This window comes from Amblyomma americanum, chromosome 2 (genome assembly GCF_052857255.1).
Source record: "Amblyomma americanum isolate KBUSLIRL-KWMA chromosome 2, ASM5285725v1, whole genome shotgun sequence".
NCBI lineage: Eukaryota > Metazoa > Arthropoda > Arachnida > Ixodida > Ixodidae > Amblyomma > Amblyomma americanum.
The window spans coordinates 47,861,951-47,879,858 of NC_135498.1; the positions used below are offsets into that span (position 1 = coordinate 47,861,951).

The window sequence follows — 17,908 nt, forward strand, 5'->3', positions numbered from 1 at the left end:
AGTGCGGCTGCAGCGTATCGCACTTGCGCGTCTGAATAAAGCAGTTCAGCGTGGGCCGAATTTGAGGGCAGAACTGTTTGCAAAGTGGTGCTAGTACGGGACCAATTGCGCCACAGCTAGCTGCAGGCCACACCTAACCGCGAGTGGATGTTTTTCCTTGTTGAGTACTCGGCCGAAAAGAAATTTTTGCAATCCGCGTGTCACGTTCAGCAGCCACTCACAAAAAGACCTGATCAACATTTAGTTCCGATCGCTTTCCTCGTATACGGGTAGCTGTAGTAGTACATCGCGTGGCTATCGTCGCGTGTCGCCTCACCGATCGCCCTTGTAGTATGTGTGTACACGTGGTGCGTGTTATAGCCAGGCACAGATGCGTCGGCACGACGCACGCTTTAGCTTCCCCTACCGCTTTTGCCGCTGCTGCTGGCAACACTGTCTACGCTGTAACGAGAAGAGGCATAACGATAGGAGTAGGGCCGGCGGCGGGGCGCTCGTTATGTGCGCATTATTTCTCGGTAATCCTCTTGGGCTCTTTACGCTCCTCCGCCCGTGCCACCCCCCCCCCCTCTCACCGCCCTCTCTATTTCCTCCTCTCCTCGAATATAGCTGCCCCGCGCCGACTTTCCATCGAGCGTTTAGCCGCCGCCGCTGTGGCGATAATTCTACGGCGCCGCCGTCGGCGAGGAGCTAAAGCGGCGGGCGAAAAGCTTCTCTAATGCCGGCGTCATTTTCTTCTTTCTCGCTCTTTTGTGAGCAGGGAGGAGGAAAACACTGTCCCCCTTCTGGACTCTCCCCCTTCTTCTAGCCTTTGTTTCTTTCTCTTTTTTTCCTCCTCTCTAATCCTCGATCGCTGTTAGTCGCCAAGGGTTCGGCACTTTTATCTACGGCTTCTTCCCCGGGGCCTCGCTCCAGTGTCGCAGGCGGAGAGCGTTAACTAACTGCCGGGCTGTGGTGATTGCGCGCGCTTGTGGATGACTCGCTTCCTTTGTCTGTCTTATCGCCCCCCTCTCTCTCTTTTCAATCGTTTCATTTCCCGAGGAAACAAGAAATTTTAGGCGACGGCCGTGCCCCATTGTGAGCTGAAGGTGCACAAGGCGATCGAAGAACTCACTGGACGCGGTGGGAAGGCGTTTTCATTTTAGGCAGTGCGACGGGCGTTAGTTTTTATACCAGGGAAACGAATGTCGCTGATTGCGACGAAAAAAGGCGATGGTCATTACGATAATGGCGAGGGTGGCGATGGCCATAATGGATAGAAGAATAAGGGTACTCTGCAGCAGGGATGTTTCGGGAGTGGCGTCATGCATGGCGAAGCCACGCAGGGCTCTCCTCCAGCAGCGCATATATGCACTGCGCCATTATTGGCGCAGCCGACGCCATCTGGCGGCTCCGAGACATTCCGTGCACGAAACACCACCTAGACGGAGCCAACGACACCAGGTTGCGCTAGCTCTGTCATTGTAGGATTAAAAATGTATTTAAAGAAAATGCTGAATTTATAGACAGATTTATAACACCGTTATATATATATATATATATATATATATATATATAAAGAAAACAAAAAAAGCCGATAATGGTGGCAACTGCTGCCATCCCGTTTCAAAGGGGACGCTCCTATCTTCCATTCATCCATCCATGGTGTTGGTATAGCCGGGCAGATATCTTGTAGTCCGTGCAGGAGGGATGCATGGGACATGCATATGCGTAGGAGGTATACGCGCGACTTGTCTCCCAAGCATGTCGCGGAATGCATGGCGCTTGTTTGCGGGCCGTATCTAGTTGCGTGCGGTGCATTGTGCGGTTTTCACTCACCGCCACTGCACCGTGTTCATACGAAACCCTTCGAGCGAGGCGCTGCCGTTAGAGGGCGCAGTGTGGTGCGCCAGCGCGTCAGTTGATCCGTACGGAGACGGAAAACAAATCGGAGATGCTCTTGGTTTCGAAAAGATTCGAGCTCCGGAGCGCAGAGCGGTACGTGGGTGGGGCGGAAATTTCCTGGAAAAGAGAGAAAAACAAGCGCAGAGGTAGCAATAAGCGGAGGAGGGTCGTTTTCTCTGCCTCGAGCGAGAGAGATTCGCATAATGCTTTGTGGAAGCCAGCCGTATACTCCCGCCATTTTTCCCCCATCCTTCTCCTCTCAGGTTATCCCTCTTTGTGCTGGTGTCCCTAGAGCTCCCCTCGTTTCCTTAGGTCGAATTTCCATCGCCGTAGCGCAGCGTATATATATTTTCCATTCTTTTCGCGCTTGCAGTTTTTTTCTCTCTCTTAATTTCTGTATACTTAGTCTCGAAACGGGAGTGAGTTCTCAGAGATTTCGTTTTTTGATCTCGCCGATTTATCCAGTTAGGGGATTTATTATGGCCCTCATCCCGCCATTTTTTCCCTTCCCTCTGTGCGCGGCAGCCGGCCAATTGCTGCGAACGGGACGGATTATACGCTCCAGAGTGCATGCGCTCAAAGGAGAAAAGCCTCCCTCGAGTCCAGGAGCGCATTCGTGAGAGGGGTGGACGCACGCAAAGACAAACAATCTGGTCTAGGAAGAGGTTTCATCATTGTTGTCTTCCATCTTTCCAAACAAGGGCGCGCCAGTCGCAGTATGTATATATATATATATATATATATATATATATATATATATATATATATATATATATATATATATATATATATATATATATATATATATATATGTGTGTGTAGTATACGTGTTGTGTGCCTCGAATCTCAAGACGGGGCGAAATTGCGAGAATCGAAGCGGGATATAGTAGAAACAAAACGCGGTTTGCCTCGACTTTATCGAGAGATCCTCGCGGAATTGAGAAAGTCGCGCGCGTTTTGCTAAGCCTGCAGGGATATACTGCTCTGGCGATTGCGCCAAGTTTATAATACTCGCCTTCGGTGTGTAGAGGATCGAGTAAAGGAAAAAAACAAATGAAAATAAAAGACGAAGATGTGAAGCAGAGAGCGTCGTCGAACGCAACCGTCTTCGCTGGCTGTTATTAACTCCGTTTCGTTTTGCTCAGTTCTTGCTTGGCTGTAGTTCGACTTCTGTTGTGCCTCTGTACGTTCTGTCGGATTAAGGAAAAGCGCCCCCCAGCGCCCTCTGTGGGTGCTTATTTATTTTTTATTTCATTTACTGTGTCGCAGCCTCGCTTCTCGTGACTTGTGGCGCTATATAAACTTTACTTCGTCTGCTGTAAGCAGCGGGAAAAGGAGGAAATTGAAGCATCTTCTGCTTCTCCACCGCCTCCTCCACCTCGTCTACTTTGAGGCCTGCGACGTTTTAAAGCTCCCTATGGCGTTCCTTCGCGCCCGGCTGTTTTGTCGTTGCCAAGATGGAGAGAGCAGCGAGTGCCTTACCGCAGCAACAATAACTCCAGTTAGGTGTAAAAAAAATACGAAGACAAATGGCTGTAAAATGTCAACCTAACGTCCAGGTTAAGGAACGCCGTCAGCGATGGTGTAGCGAAGAGTGAGCTCGCAAGTTCTAGCCCTTCCCGCGTCTGTTACTCTGGTCCCTTCCTCTAAAAAAAGGAGGGAAAAGGGAAGTGTAGGGAATGTGCGGAGGCCAGCGAATAGACGGAAGGCGGAGGGGAGATGGCTCGGGAAAGGTGACAGGCAGACAGGGTGTGTAGGGAGGAGGCCCTTTGGCTTTGGATCCACTCCAGCTCCCTCTTGGGGATTTTGCTGGGGGATGCAAAGGGACGCGAGGATGGGGATGGGTCGACAAGTTCGAGGTTTTGGATAGCCAGCCAGCGTGCGTTTGGGGAGAAAGGCAAAGTAGGGAAGGAGGGAGGGAATGGCCGCTGCGTTTCTTCGCCCCCCCCCACCCATGTTTTTTTTTTTCTGTCGGGGCGCTATTTATGCTTTCGCACGGCCTGCCTGTCTGGTGTGCTTCGTATTATGCAGAAGTCGCATTACGACGCGCCCACGTCTTGGACGTGAAAGCGCTGCCTTCAGCGGTGGCGCAAAAATCACCGCGCGAGCAGCGCAAACTGCCTCGCCGGCGTCGATCGAAGCTTCTGGGCCTAATGTGCGCAGTCACGACCGGCGAAAAGAGCGAATGCCGGACTCCTCTGACCTCCTAGTATATGTAGAGTTCCAGCAGCGTAGCTTGTTCGGCCAGTTAGAAACCAGCAGAGCAGGGCGCGTACACAAGAGAAGGGGTTCATAAGAACGACGCTGGAGATTATTCTTTTCAGGCGGAAACTTCTCCGAAGCGACGTACTGTGGATGGCATTGAGATGCGGCAAATTATGCGCAATCCCACATGTACTGGCCATACGTACAGTCTTGGTCAAAAGTCTTAATGCCACAGCGTTCGGCCGCGGCGAAATGAATGCTCCGTGTAGCGGATCATTCAAATCTACAAGTCGAGGAGCAAGCTTCTCTACCGCAAGGAGAAACCTTCCGCTATCATTTAAAGTTCATTCGGTTTTTAATAGCGCAGTAATGGCTCTGTTATGCGGCTGAAGCAAAAAGACTTTGTCCTTAAGACTTTCGACCAAGACTGTGCATTTTGTTCGCTCCTCATAACAGTTGGGGTGGCTGTTTTCCAGAGTAGGGGCAATGCAACTCTAGAGCGTCCATCCTTCAGCATACACAAGTGAAGATCTGAGCACGTACACTTTTTATTCTGCTTTTTCTGGGTCTCTATCACCCTAGAATAAAAGCCAACAACGAGGGAATGATGAGCTTCGCGGCGACAAGTTAGAAGAGCATCATAACTCAGAGTAGATATCTGCTCGTGTGATATGGAAGACGCCGTACTGGAGAGGGCTCTGACTTATTTCGACTAGTTGGGGTGGCTTAGCGGTCGCCGACATCGCACAACACTCTGGTGGTTTCAATGAAATAGCATTAAAAGCCTTATCGAAAAAAAAATTCTGTCATATAATTGGCCCATTGGCTGAATGGAAGTGGCGTCATTTCCGCTAAAGGCATCAACAACTTGTAAGCTATCGCATTGCCAGCATATAATGTAATTTGATGCCCCTGCGATTTTTTTGTTAGTTTTGCAGCCATTGAAATGCAGATGCCGTGGCCTGGATTCGAGCCGGCGACCTCGTACTCAGGAGCAGCATTTTGGCGCTTCTCCCGAGTACGAGGAACGCCTAACCCACTGAGCCACTGCAGCGAGCACTTGTACTAGGAGCGTCACCGTATTTACAGCACTCTACAAGCGTGCAGGAAATCAAATCCAGCAGAGCGTGAAGTTGGTCTAATTGGCTCATGACGTGTACAATTAGCACAAAACCGGGGCGAAAAAATGCAGCGCTCTGCATGCTTTCATCTCTTTGTCCCGCTTTATGCTAGTTTTATCCGTGCACCTTCGGCAGCTCTTTTCCCGTGACTCAACTTCGACTACTTATCAGCACTGAAGCGTGTAGGGTACTCTTCTGTCTCTCCCGCTCCCCCCTTTCTCCCCCTGTCCCTCCCATATACCCCCTATTGTACCCCTCTCAACACCCTCTCCCCCTTCAGATGTGTGCGGTATATTCGAGAACAGCGAGAAGAGTAAACATACCGCTAGCTGGCGAGGATCTGCGAGGTGTTTGTTTTTTTATTGACTCAGAGGCCGCAGCATCATCCATATGCTATGCACTGCTGCTGCTCAGCCTCTTCTTCAACGCTGTCTATGGCACCTTGCCGCTTCTCGGAATTCTCCCAAGTTTTGCTTTCCTTTCATTGTAGTCCTGCCGTGTATTCGGCCGTTCTCTTTTTCTTCCCCGGAGCTTCTTGTTTTTCTTTCGCTCTTTCCACGCGTGCTTGCTCCTGCCTCCTCGCCAGGCCCGCAATTTTATTCCCTTTAGCCCGGTAATCTTTCTTGTTCTTCGCTGAGCGCTAAGTTCAGCTCAGCCTTGTGAGTGGCAGGCCTAGAAGATAGAAGGAGAAAGAGTCGGAGGCAGTGTTTGAGGGGGAGAGTGCGTCTTTGTGTGGCTGACGATGAAAGAAAGAAAGAAAGACGCGGCGGCGAAGGCGGTTCTTCTCTGGCGTCTTCGTTCTCTCCCCCTCATTCGGAGAGAGGGAACAGGCGAGCGCCTGCGTGGCGCGGCCCGGCATATTGGCAATCTCCGACCTCGCGCCGCCGCGGCGGAATTTGATTGGTTGCTCCCCGCGGAATTGAATTCGAAGGGTGCGCGCGAGCGCGCACGCTGCTCCTCTCCACGAACAGGGCAAGCCTTCATTTTCTGCTCTTCTTTCTTTTCGCTTTGTTTCCTCGAGCTGCAAATACGGAAACACCCGGGGAACCCCGGCTGTGTTTATATAGACGCTTGGCACTCGTTTTTTTCTTTTTGTTGTCGCTCTATTCTGTTTCGTCTCTCTCGTGGACGGACGAGATTTCGTCCCCAACTAACCCGGGGCGTACCCTCTCTCTCTTTACACTTCCCGCGGAAGCAGACGACGTTCAGACTCGAGCAGACGAAAATGGGCGCTTTGAGCTTTTTGCCTCTTTGCTGGCAGTCTGTCTCTCCATTTGGGTGCGCGCGCTTTCTTGCAGAGCAGAGTACGGCGAACAGCGCACTGCCGACGTCACGCGTTCTCATTCCCGCCGTAGTTTATTGGCCGAGGAAGCGGCGGCAGCCGGCACAGTTTGGCCATTTTGGCGCCAAGTTTTCTCGGCGCCGCCGAGTGGAATATGGCACTGCAGGGACCGCCGGGAGAGAAGAGGTCTGCAGATGGCAGCGGAACGGAAATGAAACGGCAAGACGGGAAGCAACGAATGCGTGGACCGTCGAATGTGGAGAAAAGGCGAAAAGTCGACGCTTAACAGGGCGCTAGGGGAGTGCACGGTGTATATATACAGTAGAGAAACAGTGTATATCGCCAGCTGCCCGGGCTGCTGTGCTGGGGGTTCGGCACAAAAGGGGCGAGGGGAAAACGGTAATCGCGCCTCTGGCTGAAGAAGCTGTAGTCGCTGGTGGAACGGTGACGCTCAAAGCAGATTCGAAAAAAAAAAACGATGGTGGCGATGATCAATTTTAATGGCGCAACGTGAGCCGCTTGAGACAAGTCTGGATGAATTTTTCTCCTGTTTGGATCTGCACCAAACCCTGGCCAATCCCCCACCGTGGGTATGTGCCATCGCTTCAGAGATAGCAACAACGGCAGGTTAGCCACAGATCGTCATATGGCGCAGAGTGCTTCTATGGACTGCTCAAGACTGGGTCAAGGACCCATTTTGCAAGCTTTTCACCTCGGGGAAGCAATGCATCAGGCCAGGGAAAGGCTTGCATCCGTAGGTTAACTCGTACCAGTATAGGTCGCCGCTGCGGTAATTCGAAAGACATCGAAGTACTATTTTGCGATCCTTATTCGATTCAAGCCTACGTGTACATTTTTGTGTGCTTGAATTGCGAATGGTGACTTGCGACCACGGTTTCTGAGGGCTGTCCGCTTTAGTTGTTCCGGAAGCATCGAGCACTTCGTTTACTTAGCTGCCTAAAAAAGGCGTCTAAGCCAGAAGTATTATAGTTGTTCTTTTACTGTGTTGGCACCGAGAACACAGCGTTTCTTACGGTGCGAGACGATACACGATCTTTTGGACGGAAGAAAATGAGATTAGAAACCAGCAATGAGGCGCCTGAATTATCACCAGTTGCGCGGCGTGTGTTTGATTCGCTATAGCACTATGCTTTCATTTTTGCGTACTTAGCTAGCGGCCCAAGCTTGGCTGTCTCTTCTTTGCGGAGAGTTTTCGCGCGGTCTATATTCCATGTGAGTTGTTATGCGGCAGGCTTCCACTGAGGAGCTTAAGACCATTGCGAAGGCTGCCCCCAAGCGAACTGTGCTCTGCTGAACACTCGCAGCACTGCGACGAAGACCGTGGCTTTGTATGCATCAGAGGAGGCGCCGCGACAGGCCGGGAAAATGCAGTGAAGAAGGGTCGAGGTTCGAGAGGAGGGCACGGGGGGAGAGAGGTGGGGAGGGCTCTGCAATATTCGAAGCCGGTTCGGGTCTGGCGATATATAAGGGACAGGACCATGTCACCCCCATTTCCTGGTATAACCCTATGCGCCTGCCTCTTCCCGGGGAATCTCCGGTGGCATGCGACGACAGCGGCCCCTGGGGGCAACTGCCGTAATCAGGACGGCAGTGACGCCGCTGTTCCTCGCACGGGTTCTTTTTGTGTGCGAACTTGCTGCTCTTGTATTGCGCTTGTTTTTTGACGCCCGCGGTGGTGGCGTGCACGAGACGCGACGCCAGCGATGCCTAGCTGTCAGTGTTGCCACTGTCTCCGGCAGCTTTGGAAAGTCTTTTGTTTCCTCGTCATCGTGACGCGAGCGCCTAGAGCGTACGAGGAGAAGCCGATGAAACCAGTGCAAATCAATCGCCGAGCTTTGGGGAATTTACAAAAGCGCGGAGTGTTGATGCGCTCTCCCTTTGTCAGAAGTTTAGAGCCCAGGGCGCTTGCTTCTGATCCACGCCGCGTGGCTTGTAATGCATCCTTAGCAATCAAAATGTCCCGAATTTTAAGATATTTGGTCTCACCCCATTGAGCACGTAGGACTTTATGTTTGCTTAAACTACCGCGTCAGCACAGAACGCGTTGTGAGTGGCACCATTGGCCCTTGGAGCACACGAGGGAAGTTTAGAATGGGGGGACCCAGTCGATTAGGGGGATAGGGGAGTAGCGAGGCCCCAATGAGCATACGCAGGACAATAACCCGAGAGGAATTTTTGTTTTGCGCATGCGCACTGGAGCCCCGCCATTCCCCTATCCCCTGTTTGATAGGAGCCCCATTCCAAAACTACCCAAGGATATTTCGGCTAACGTGTATTTTTTTGCCCGCGCTCGCGTCGTGCTGACTTCGCTCCTCCAAAGCGTGCGTGGCGCTCTTCTTCAGTTCTCTCAGTCAAGCTGCTTACTATAGTCGGCTACAACTCAAGAACAAAGCGGCTTTTCACCGTCAAAGGGCCCCCTTCCAGCCAATGACGTCGGCCGGTTTTCATGAGCCTGCTAGCACGGCAATGCAGGGAGTGGCCGATGAAAGGGGCTACTCCCCTCCTTCAGTGATCGGGGATAGTCCCCTGCCTGCATTGTCATGCTCCTTCCTGCACTGTCACGCCAGCAGGTCCATGAGAATCGACCGACGCCATTTGCCGGTGGGCGTTCAATTGACGGGGAAAAGCCGCTTCGTTCTTGAGTTGGATCCGAGTATAACATAAAACAGGTGGTTAAAAATACTTCGGTTGCTTGCATATGCGACTGGAGTGTGGTAGTACGAGTATGGTGCATGGATGGATTATGGAGTCTCGTTAGCGAACATGTTCCGCCTTGTGCTCTCATTACCCTGAAACCACATTGTCTGAGTCTATATGCTTAGCGAGGTTTAGCTGTCCTCTCTCGGAGAGGATGATGGCTTGCAATCCTCAAGTCCACGGGCCATATGCTGTTGTAGTGGTTTGTTAAAATAATAATAAAAAGGAAGGATAAGATTTCTGCTAGCCCCGGCATCTGCCATCGATACTGAAGCACCTGAGCTGGGGCAGTGGAAATAAAGTATAGCAGGCAGAATGGAGAAATGAAATGAAAGAGGTGAGGGGACAGGAAGAGAGGATAGGGGGAGAGCAGGGCCACATGGCCCTGCTTTGCTTTTGCAGCCAGGTAGCGGACCACTCTCAAGGCACCCGACACAAATATTTAACGGTTCAAGCTTTGAATTTCTATAAGGTACAGAGGACTCTCGGCATCACCTTACGGATACACTGTGTTCTTTAAGTGTGCCGCAAGTGAGCGCTCCACCATGTCTCAAAAGCAAACCAGAATTTCTTTTCTTGGCTACGCCTGCACTTGCAGGCCACACAGACCCGAGCCACTGCGGCTTCGACCACATTTCGCCTCCTTTGATCCAGAGAGAACCAACCGCTCTCTGCTATATCCGCAAGCCTGGATGGATTGCTGCACCGCACAGTGCTCTGTTCGGCTGAGTAATTGGACGACCGCCTCCGCCGCGCCGGCCGGACGCCGCCTCTAATGAGCTCCGCTACGTCCGATACACGTATACAACGTATATAACGGTGCGAAGAGGTCTCTTCCTCGCCCAGCCGGCGAACGCGGCTCGGCGCCGTCTCCCCCCGAGCGTGGCCCGTTCTCGCTTGGCCGGCTGACCGTTCCGCACTGGAGAAGCAGCGGCTCGCGCTGGCGGCGGCGGTGCCAGCGGCCCGTGCCCGCGTCACCCTCGGCTCGCATGGACGCGTGGAGGCTCCGTACACGCCGCCACGCCCGCTTTGGCGCGCCGGCAGCGCCACCCTCCTCGGCGGCTTGTTCCTCGCTCTTCGTATACCTCCTCGCTTCCTCTCGCGTCTTTATCTACTTCTGACGCCAGTGCGGGATGGCAACGCTCTACGCACGCGAGTTGGAGAAAACTTTTTGCCCGTCATGGCTTCGGTGCAGTGAACTCTGGGAAGGAAGCGTGACGAGCCCGCGGTTTCAACCCGGTCTCTCCGTCGATCTGCCTCCTCTGTTTCATTTCTCGATCTTTGCTGTCGCGAGGCTCGTGACTGAGGTGCGCTTTGTTGCAGGCTTGCTGGCCACTGGTGGCAAGTGAGGCGTGCTATATACGCGCGCGCGATCGCGGTATAGGCATTGAGCGCTGTGCGCCGGGTTGCTTGTTGCGTCTGTTGTACAAAACCCGGGCTGTAGAGTGCCCCACTGAGCGCCGCCAGCGGCAGCGATACAGACAGCCCCACGAGTACAACGGTACATTTTTTACACCAAATCTTTCCACTTTTTGACTAGACTTAATGCGCCAAACTTCATCTCAGAAATTTGTGAGTATTTATTGTTTTCTTGGTTAGGTTCTATGTGAGAAATTTGGGGAATTCAAGGCCCGGCGCCCCACGGGTCACCGACCGGTTTCTCCTCGCATGTGTGTTTACGCCGGGTACTCGGCAAGCTCTACCTGAAACGCGCACTGCGCGAGCACCCCGTATAGGGAGGGGGTCGGCTGTTGCCACTGCCGAAGCGATGGGAAACCTGCTTCCCAGTCCTCGAACGGTGCGCACAGCTCCTGACGACTAGGGGCCTGCTGTTTAGGACTTGCAGTCAAGCAGCCTCTGACCGCGCCAAGGTCAAGTGCTCGATACCCAATTTTTACTATTATTATTATTCCGCGTGCCTACTTCGCGGTGGCTAATTGTGTAAGTTAAAGTGCAGGTTTAAAGGAAGCCTGGAGCCAAGAACAAGCGGCCACTTTGACACCGTTCTTGCTCCCATGGTCAGTGCATACTACCAGGCAAAACGCGCATTGCCAGACACAGTGCGCCAGCTCTGTTCTCGCCTTATGCATGCACACGGAACGGCACACGTCGTCCTCGCCCGTGGGTGGGCTTCTGCGCGCTCGGTCCCCCCATTGAGCCTGTCTCTAACCAGCGCGAGTCGAGCGATGCCCTCCCTGCCCACGTCGGCCGCCTATACTTAGGCCGGCGGCTATTGCGCTTAATTAGGGGTGCACGCCGCACTTTGTCACGCTTGTGCCGCGAGGGCGCGCCGGCGCCAGATTAGATTTGCCACAAGGTTGCTAGTTCGTGCGCGCGCAAAGTAACGGTCCCTCGTTGGCTGCAGCGCGCGCGAAATGCACTGCACACAGACTTCCCTGTATACGCTCGTTCTGCTCCCCACCTGACGTGCACATTGCGCAGGTAGTTGCACCCCCCTTCCCCCATCCTTGCATCCACAACCCGCTTGATTTAGTGTCTCTTTGGGAGACTTACAGCTGTGCGGGGGGGGGGGGGGGGGGGGGGGGCTATAGGCTCGCAGATTACGAAACTAAATAGATAAAAAAAGAGGCGGCGTAATTATGATATGATTATCGCGACCGCTGTTTTTCTTTCTCCAGCGGAGGCATCATCCTTCGGCATGACCTATATCAGGAGGAGGATCGTTTCGCTCAGATAACTCGATCGCCGTATTTATCGCTCCGTAAAAAGATGGCGCTGCGACGCCGCATCCATTTATCTCGTCTTTTTTGGGCTCTTTCCTGCGTTTTATTTTTTGTCATCTTTGCCTCCGGCTCCGCTGTGCGCTTACACTGTACACCTCGTTTGCGTGGCCGATATTTTTGTTGACTGCGCCGACAGTGACCCAAATAAACACGTCCTGTCGGAGCCGCACGGCTAACTAGCCCCAATCTATACATTACATCGCTGCACTGCTGTGATCGCTTCATACAGTTAGTAGGTCGGTAAATAGGCATACATAGATATATACCTCCGGGTGAAGCGCTGGGACATAGACGATCGCCACTTTTATCTCATTTTTTTGCATTTCTTTTAATTTCTGCCCCTATTCCCTTCGCCTTGCTTGGGCCCGTGCATGGCGTCGACTAAACTGAACAGTCTATTTTGCTGTTTACCCCGCCGGCCTTGTTTATAGCCTACATAAACAAGTCTTGGCAGAGGCGCGAGCAATCGCTCTGCTAACGTCTGCGTTGAACGCCGCACCCGGTGCAATTAATTCTGAAGTAGACGCAGTTTATGCCTGCGGCTTCTAAGTGGTGGGAGAAAAAAATAAGTTGGAAGAAAATGAAGGAAATATGGCGTCCCAATAATCTAGGATGCAGACGAACTTAAGAAAAAAGAACGCGTTGTCGTCTTGCATTTTTTAAATTGCTCTTCATAAGGATGTATTACGCGAGTTTCGGTAGCACGCGGCTGCTGGTTGTTTCGAGCACGCGCCCATGCGAACACAGATGTAACTTAGTAACACACACGTTAAAGGCTTGTTGGGAGGGGGGGGGAGGGGGGGGGCGATAGGTCTTTCTGTTCCTGCATTGCTGCGTGCGTACTGGTTCGCGCGTCTGGCCATATCGCGTTAGGCGATCGCCTCACTTCTCACTGTCTGCGTTGCCGCTCCCGCATGATGCAGTGCATGCTCTCTTTGTTGTTGTTGTGCGTGTGTGTGTTTGTGCGCGCGGTTTTCGTTTTTTTTTATCCGCATCTTTCTCCACCTTCTTCCCTTTCTTTTTCTTTTTTTCTTCTGGCTATCTTTGACGCTCCGTCTTAGGAGCGGATCCTCCGCGCGGGTCTGGTTTTTCGAGCGAGTTTTGGTTATGCCGTTTTCGTGGTGGCCGAGTTGAGGCAAGAGGACGATAATGGGGTGATAAATGACGCCTTGGCGCGGTCAAACGGGCTGTCTGTGTTGGGATTATAGCCGGCGCCCAGAACCGGGTTTTGGAGTTCTCTCTCTCTCTCTCTCTCTCTCTCTCTCTCTCTCTCTCTCTCTCTCTCTCTCTCTCTCTCCTTTTTCTTTTCTTTAGCCCCTATCGCATATGGCGTTCTTTTCAGATCTTTGCAGCGAGCCTGGAATGCGGTATGGAAGGACGTATAGAAAGGCGGTGTGGAGGCATTCGTGTTCGAGACGGGAACCAAAAGGCAGCCGTGAAGGCTCTGAGGATCTCATGAGGGATTCAGAGCACGCACGCCTGCGCACTGCCCCTGTGACCAATTTTCTCCTACAGCGCCGAACATCAACGACACAGGAATTGAGAGAACACGAGCGCTGCCAAATATAAAGTCGTTGCCAAATAAAAATTAATCTACCGGAATTTTGCCTTCTCTGGTTCGGCCCTCTTCCGGAACCACATAGCACTGCAGCCCTCGATCACGTGACCACACATGGGACGTTCGCATTGGTCAGTTGTTACACGTGCTTAATTTTCATTGGCAAAAAGGGAATCTCGTGGTCCGTGACTAGGGACTAGCACATCGAGTTGTTTGTTACGGGAGACATGCTACTACTGTTACTACTGCCACTACGACTGTTGTTACTACTATTATGACTACTACTGCTGCTAGTATTCGACCACGCCGACGACGCTTTAAAATCGGGGAAGTTTCCCTGACGCAGTCACAGCTATAGGTACCCCGAGCGCAATCGATAGAGAGACAAAGTACCTTATCAAACTCAAGAGAATATCAATTACTTCACATACGAAGGTTGGTTATTCGTCCCTTTACAGTTCCCTTCCTTTTCTCTTGTTTCTCTCGCCGCCGTTGGAGAAAAGAAAAGGAGCAGGGAGAGCGAAGCGGCACGCTCGAAGAACGAACGAGGACTTGGGGGAACTATATACAGAACGTGGGGAACTGGATAGGGCACTGAACGCAAGTTATGGTACATGTAACTCTGAAGCACGTATTATAAGGGCGTCCATGCACGAAGCCTCGCCTTTCTTGCTCTTCTGCCTTTGATTTTCTTGCTTTCTCGCCTTTCTTGGTTTCTTTAACGCCTTTTTGGCCTTTACTTTCCGGAGACATAGTGGTAAGAAATACTGTTACCGTAAGTTTCGCGAGGGACAGCTTGCACGAAATAAAAGAAAAACAAAGGAGGGCAAACAGATAAAAATAGACATATTGAGGCGAACGTGTCTGGAAGGAGTGTGGGGGTGAAGGAAAAAAAACGGGGGGGGGGGGGGGGGGGGGAGGAATAAGAGTGACGGGTCATCGGTTTCTGCTCCGTGGGGCGCACGGGGTACGGGTGGAGGAGGCAGGAGCGTGAGCGGTCTTTTATTATGCAAATTCGCTGGGGGTAGAGATCCTAACCTCAAGCAAGAAGAACTGAAAGTGGAAAACAAAAATGAAACAGAGTAGCGGTCGCGTGGCATTCTTCGTCCTTTGTCCCTGCCTTTGTCTTGTTGTTTCTTTTCTTTCGAGTCGCGCGAGTTACTGTTCCTGTGCGGGAGTATAGGGTCAGCGTTGTCTCTCAGCTCGGTTCGTTCGTGGACGTATACTTTGTTGAAACCTGCTCCCTCGGTGCTGCTGTCCAGAGGTATATATATGCAAGCACGTGCCGCGTGAGCGGATGGAGTCGTCTTTCCCTGCGTGCTTTTTTCATTTTCTATCCTCTTCACGTGTTTATTTTTTTTTTTGTGTGTGAAAGAGGAACCATCATCTTGTTACCGCAATGCGATTATGCGTATCGCGTTGCTTTTGATCTCCGCGGCCATTTTCGTGATGGCCTAACGAGTAGAAATTCTTATCGCGTGGCCCTGGCCCGGGGCCGTGTGGCTTCTTTACTTGTATCTTTTGCTGTTTTTCTTTTTACGTATTGTTGAATGTCGACTGTTTGTTTCCTATGGTGTTAGCTGATATTGAAGGGAACTTCCTTTGAAATTTCGCATGCATTTTTCTTGGGGTACACTCTTTCTAGGGACGATAGGGTTCTGTGTGCCGAATGATTTGTAGCTATTGAGCTCAGGCACATCACGCGCGAGAAGAACGGAATATTACAGCGATATTTTTTTAGGCGCACTTGAAAATGGGGGAAGGAAAGTACAGATATCTGTTTTGGCAACTCCCGGCAGAGTACACCTGTACAGATTGGAAGGTTTGATTGCTATCAAACACGAGCAGAAACTCGGGGGAATTTTACTGCTTCTGTCCGCGAAGGGCGGTGATTGGGAGTAAAAAAAAAAAAAGGCTGTCCAGTAACGACGCCTAGCGTTTCGTGGCTGAAATTGGCATTGTCTTCAAGCTGAGAAAGGCAAGTCTAGTTTAACGCGGATCTTTTGAGAAGCGTGGCCAGCACGCGGATTGATGCCGCCTGCTGGTTTAAAGATGAATACACTAGTTGCGTTTGTTCGTTTGAGCTTATATTAGCAGTAGCTGAGGATAACAGATTTTCCGGTGCACTCGAGCATCATGTTATTTCAGGGAGGAATTGTGTATTCCAGGGGCTGTTCTAAGTTTGCATATATTGCGCAACGCATATACTCTTTCTTAGTTTCAGCTGAGAGGGACTAGATCAACCAGAGCTTAATTACGGTTGGCAGCTGCGGGAGTCTCGGTGATCGGAGTAAAATGAAATGCAACAGCACCTTATTAACGTGCAGTCAGCGAGAACTTCCTAAGTGAGGAGCCAATAGTCCATGTTTGTTGCGAAGTTCGTTTTCGGCTGGGCGCCTGAGTATAGTTTGATGCCTGCTCTAGTTCTATGCGAAAGCATAGAAATAAAGTTGGGCCTTCGGCTAAGAGCCGACAGCTTCAGTTCACATCGCTCGTGACTGTAGTAACGTGCCTCCGCACCGCTGTGCATGCAGTGCGTCTTGGGAACAAATGCGGAATCTGAAAGCACTATAAAGTATCGCAACTAGTACTTGACAGATCTCCGTCAACAGGACAGGGTTAATTGGAGGCCGCAGGGAGCGGCCTTTGTCTTGCAGTGGACGTAGGAATGCTGCTTATAACGATGATTACTGTTTCTTGATAGAAGAGGCTGCGACGCTCTAATCAATGTGTATTCATCCAGCGGCGCTTTACAGTGCTCTACTCCCAAGTGCATAGGTTGGACTTAATGGCAGCCATACGTGACTGGGACCTGGCGACTTTGCGCGCAGAGGTGCGCATCTGTCAGCCCCCCAGACCTGCATGAGCACGTGACTTCTCTCTTCATCTCGCTCGATCCAGCAACCAACCGCCGCGCCACCCCTCGGGGCCTCTCAAGTGCATTCTGCGTAGCGCGCAATCAGAGCGGGTTGCTGGGGCTAGCAGAGACCCCGATGGGTGGCCTTGCGTTACGAATTAATCCCGGGATGATAAGACGACGAAGCGGCAGGAGCCTGAGAGGTCCTAGGAGCCCGACGACTTTCTTTCCTAACAATGGCGCGGCGCAAATGGCTCGTCGGGCGCCTGTGCTCTGTAAACTGTCTGGGAGCAAACAGTCGAGAGAAAAACAAAATGATGCTGGTAGAGGAAGGGGAGGGCATGCTTAAGGAACAACGAAGCAGGCTTGCGAGAGCTTCGTCGTCTCTCATACAGTACACCAGGAAGTGCGCAGTGGAAAAACAGGCCCCAATGCAGTTATACAAGAAAGAGAAGGGATCGCACAAAGAGGCACAGACAGAAAAGGAGGGAGAGGGGGGGGGGGGGGGCACGAATAGGGCGGCGAGGTCTAAAGCGGAAAGGGGGAACACTTGCGCGGCGGGAGAGAGGGAGAGGGGCGTCCCTTATTTTCGATTGTTCTCGTAATTATAAACCAATTAAAGGAGTGTTATCCGGACCTCGCCATGCGTGAAGTAGACTAAACGAACCCTGCCGCGGCGTGGCCTCTTCCTCATCACGCGCCCGGTCCGCTGCCGGAGGAGAGCTGCGCCGGCGCCGAAAATAAACGGGCGCAAGCGAAAAGATTACGGGACGGCGGCCGCTTCGCCGGACTCTGCCGCTACTGCGCCTCTGGAGCTCTCTTGTCTCTTCTTTTGCCGCGCAGTCCCGTATGTGCACATATATTTCGCGCTTATCCGCCCTCCCTGCGTTACAACTGCAGCAGCTAGTGGAGGGAGAGAGCTCTCCGCTCCGCTTCCTGCGTTGTTTATCTCCCAGCCTGCTGTATATCGCACCGACTTTGGAGAAGCTCGGATGTATGAGTGGCGCTGGAGCGGAAGTCCCGTCCTTTTTTCACATGGAGTTAGCTGTTGTGGCACGTTCGTCCAGCCGCGGCCCTTTCTTTGGTGGTGATTGCGGTCGCATGGAGCTCGATGCCCTCCCCAGCTGCGACCCTGCGACTCTTTGGTTTTTTTTTTTTTTTTGCACTGTATCTCTTTAGATTACTTTGTGCGAAAAAAAGAAGGGGGGGGGGGGGGGGTCGGCCCGGCTCGCCGCCACACAATAGTGCGCGGCACTTGCTGTTCTTGCTTGCGAAAGCCTGAACCCTGCTACACAAGCACGTGTCCTTGGTGCGAGAAGGAGAGGGAGTTTGGTTCACAATTTAGGACCTGGAGAGTGGTCCTTTTTGTTTTGTAGCTATCTCGGGGAGGAGCGTGGTTATGTGTTATTGATGAGATAAAATCGTGTCTCAGTGTGTGGCGAATGGGTTCTGCAGGTCCTTCAATTTGGGCTGCAGCCAAACCCGAGAGTATCGACAAACAGGTGTCTTTACACGGTGTTTCGTCTGAAATAGGTTTTTTTG

General features: G+C 52.0%; 1 protein-coding gene across 28 annotated transcripts in view; it reads left to right on the top strand.

Moving 5' to 3' along the window:
- Positions 1–17,908, top strand: part of LOC144121173 (uncharacterized) — a 229,387-nt gene that overhangs the window by 137,287 nt on the left and 74,192 nt on the right. The window lies entirely within an intron of this gene.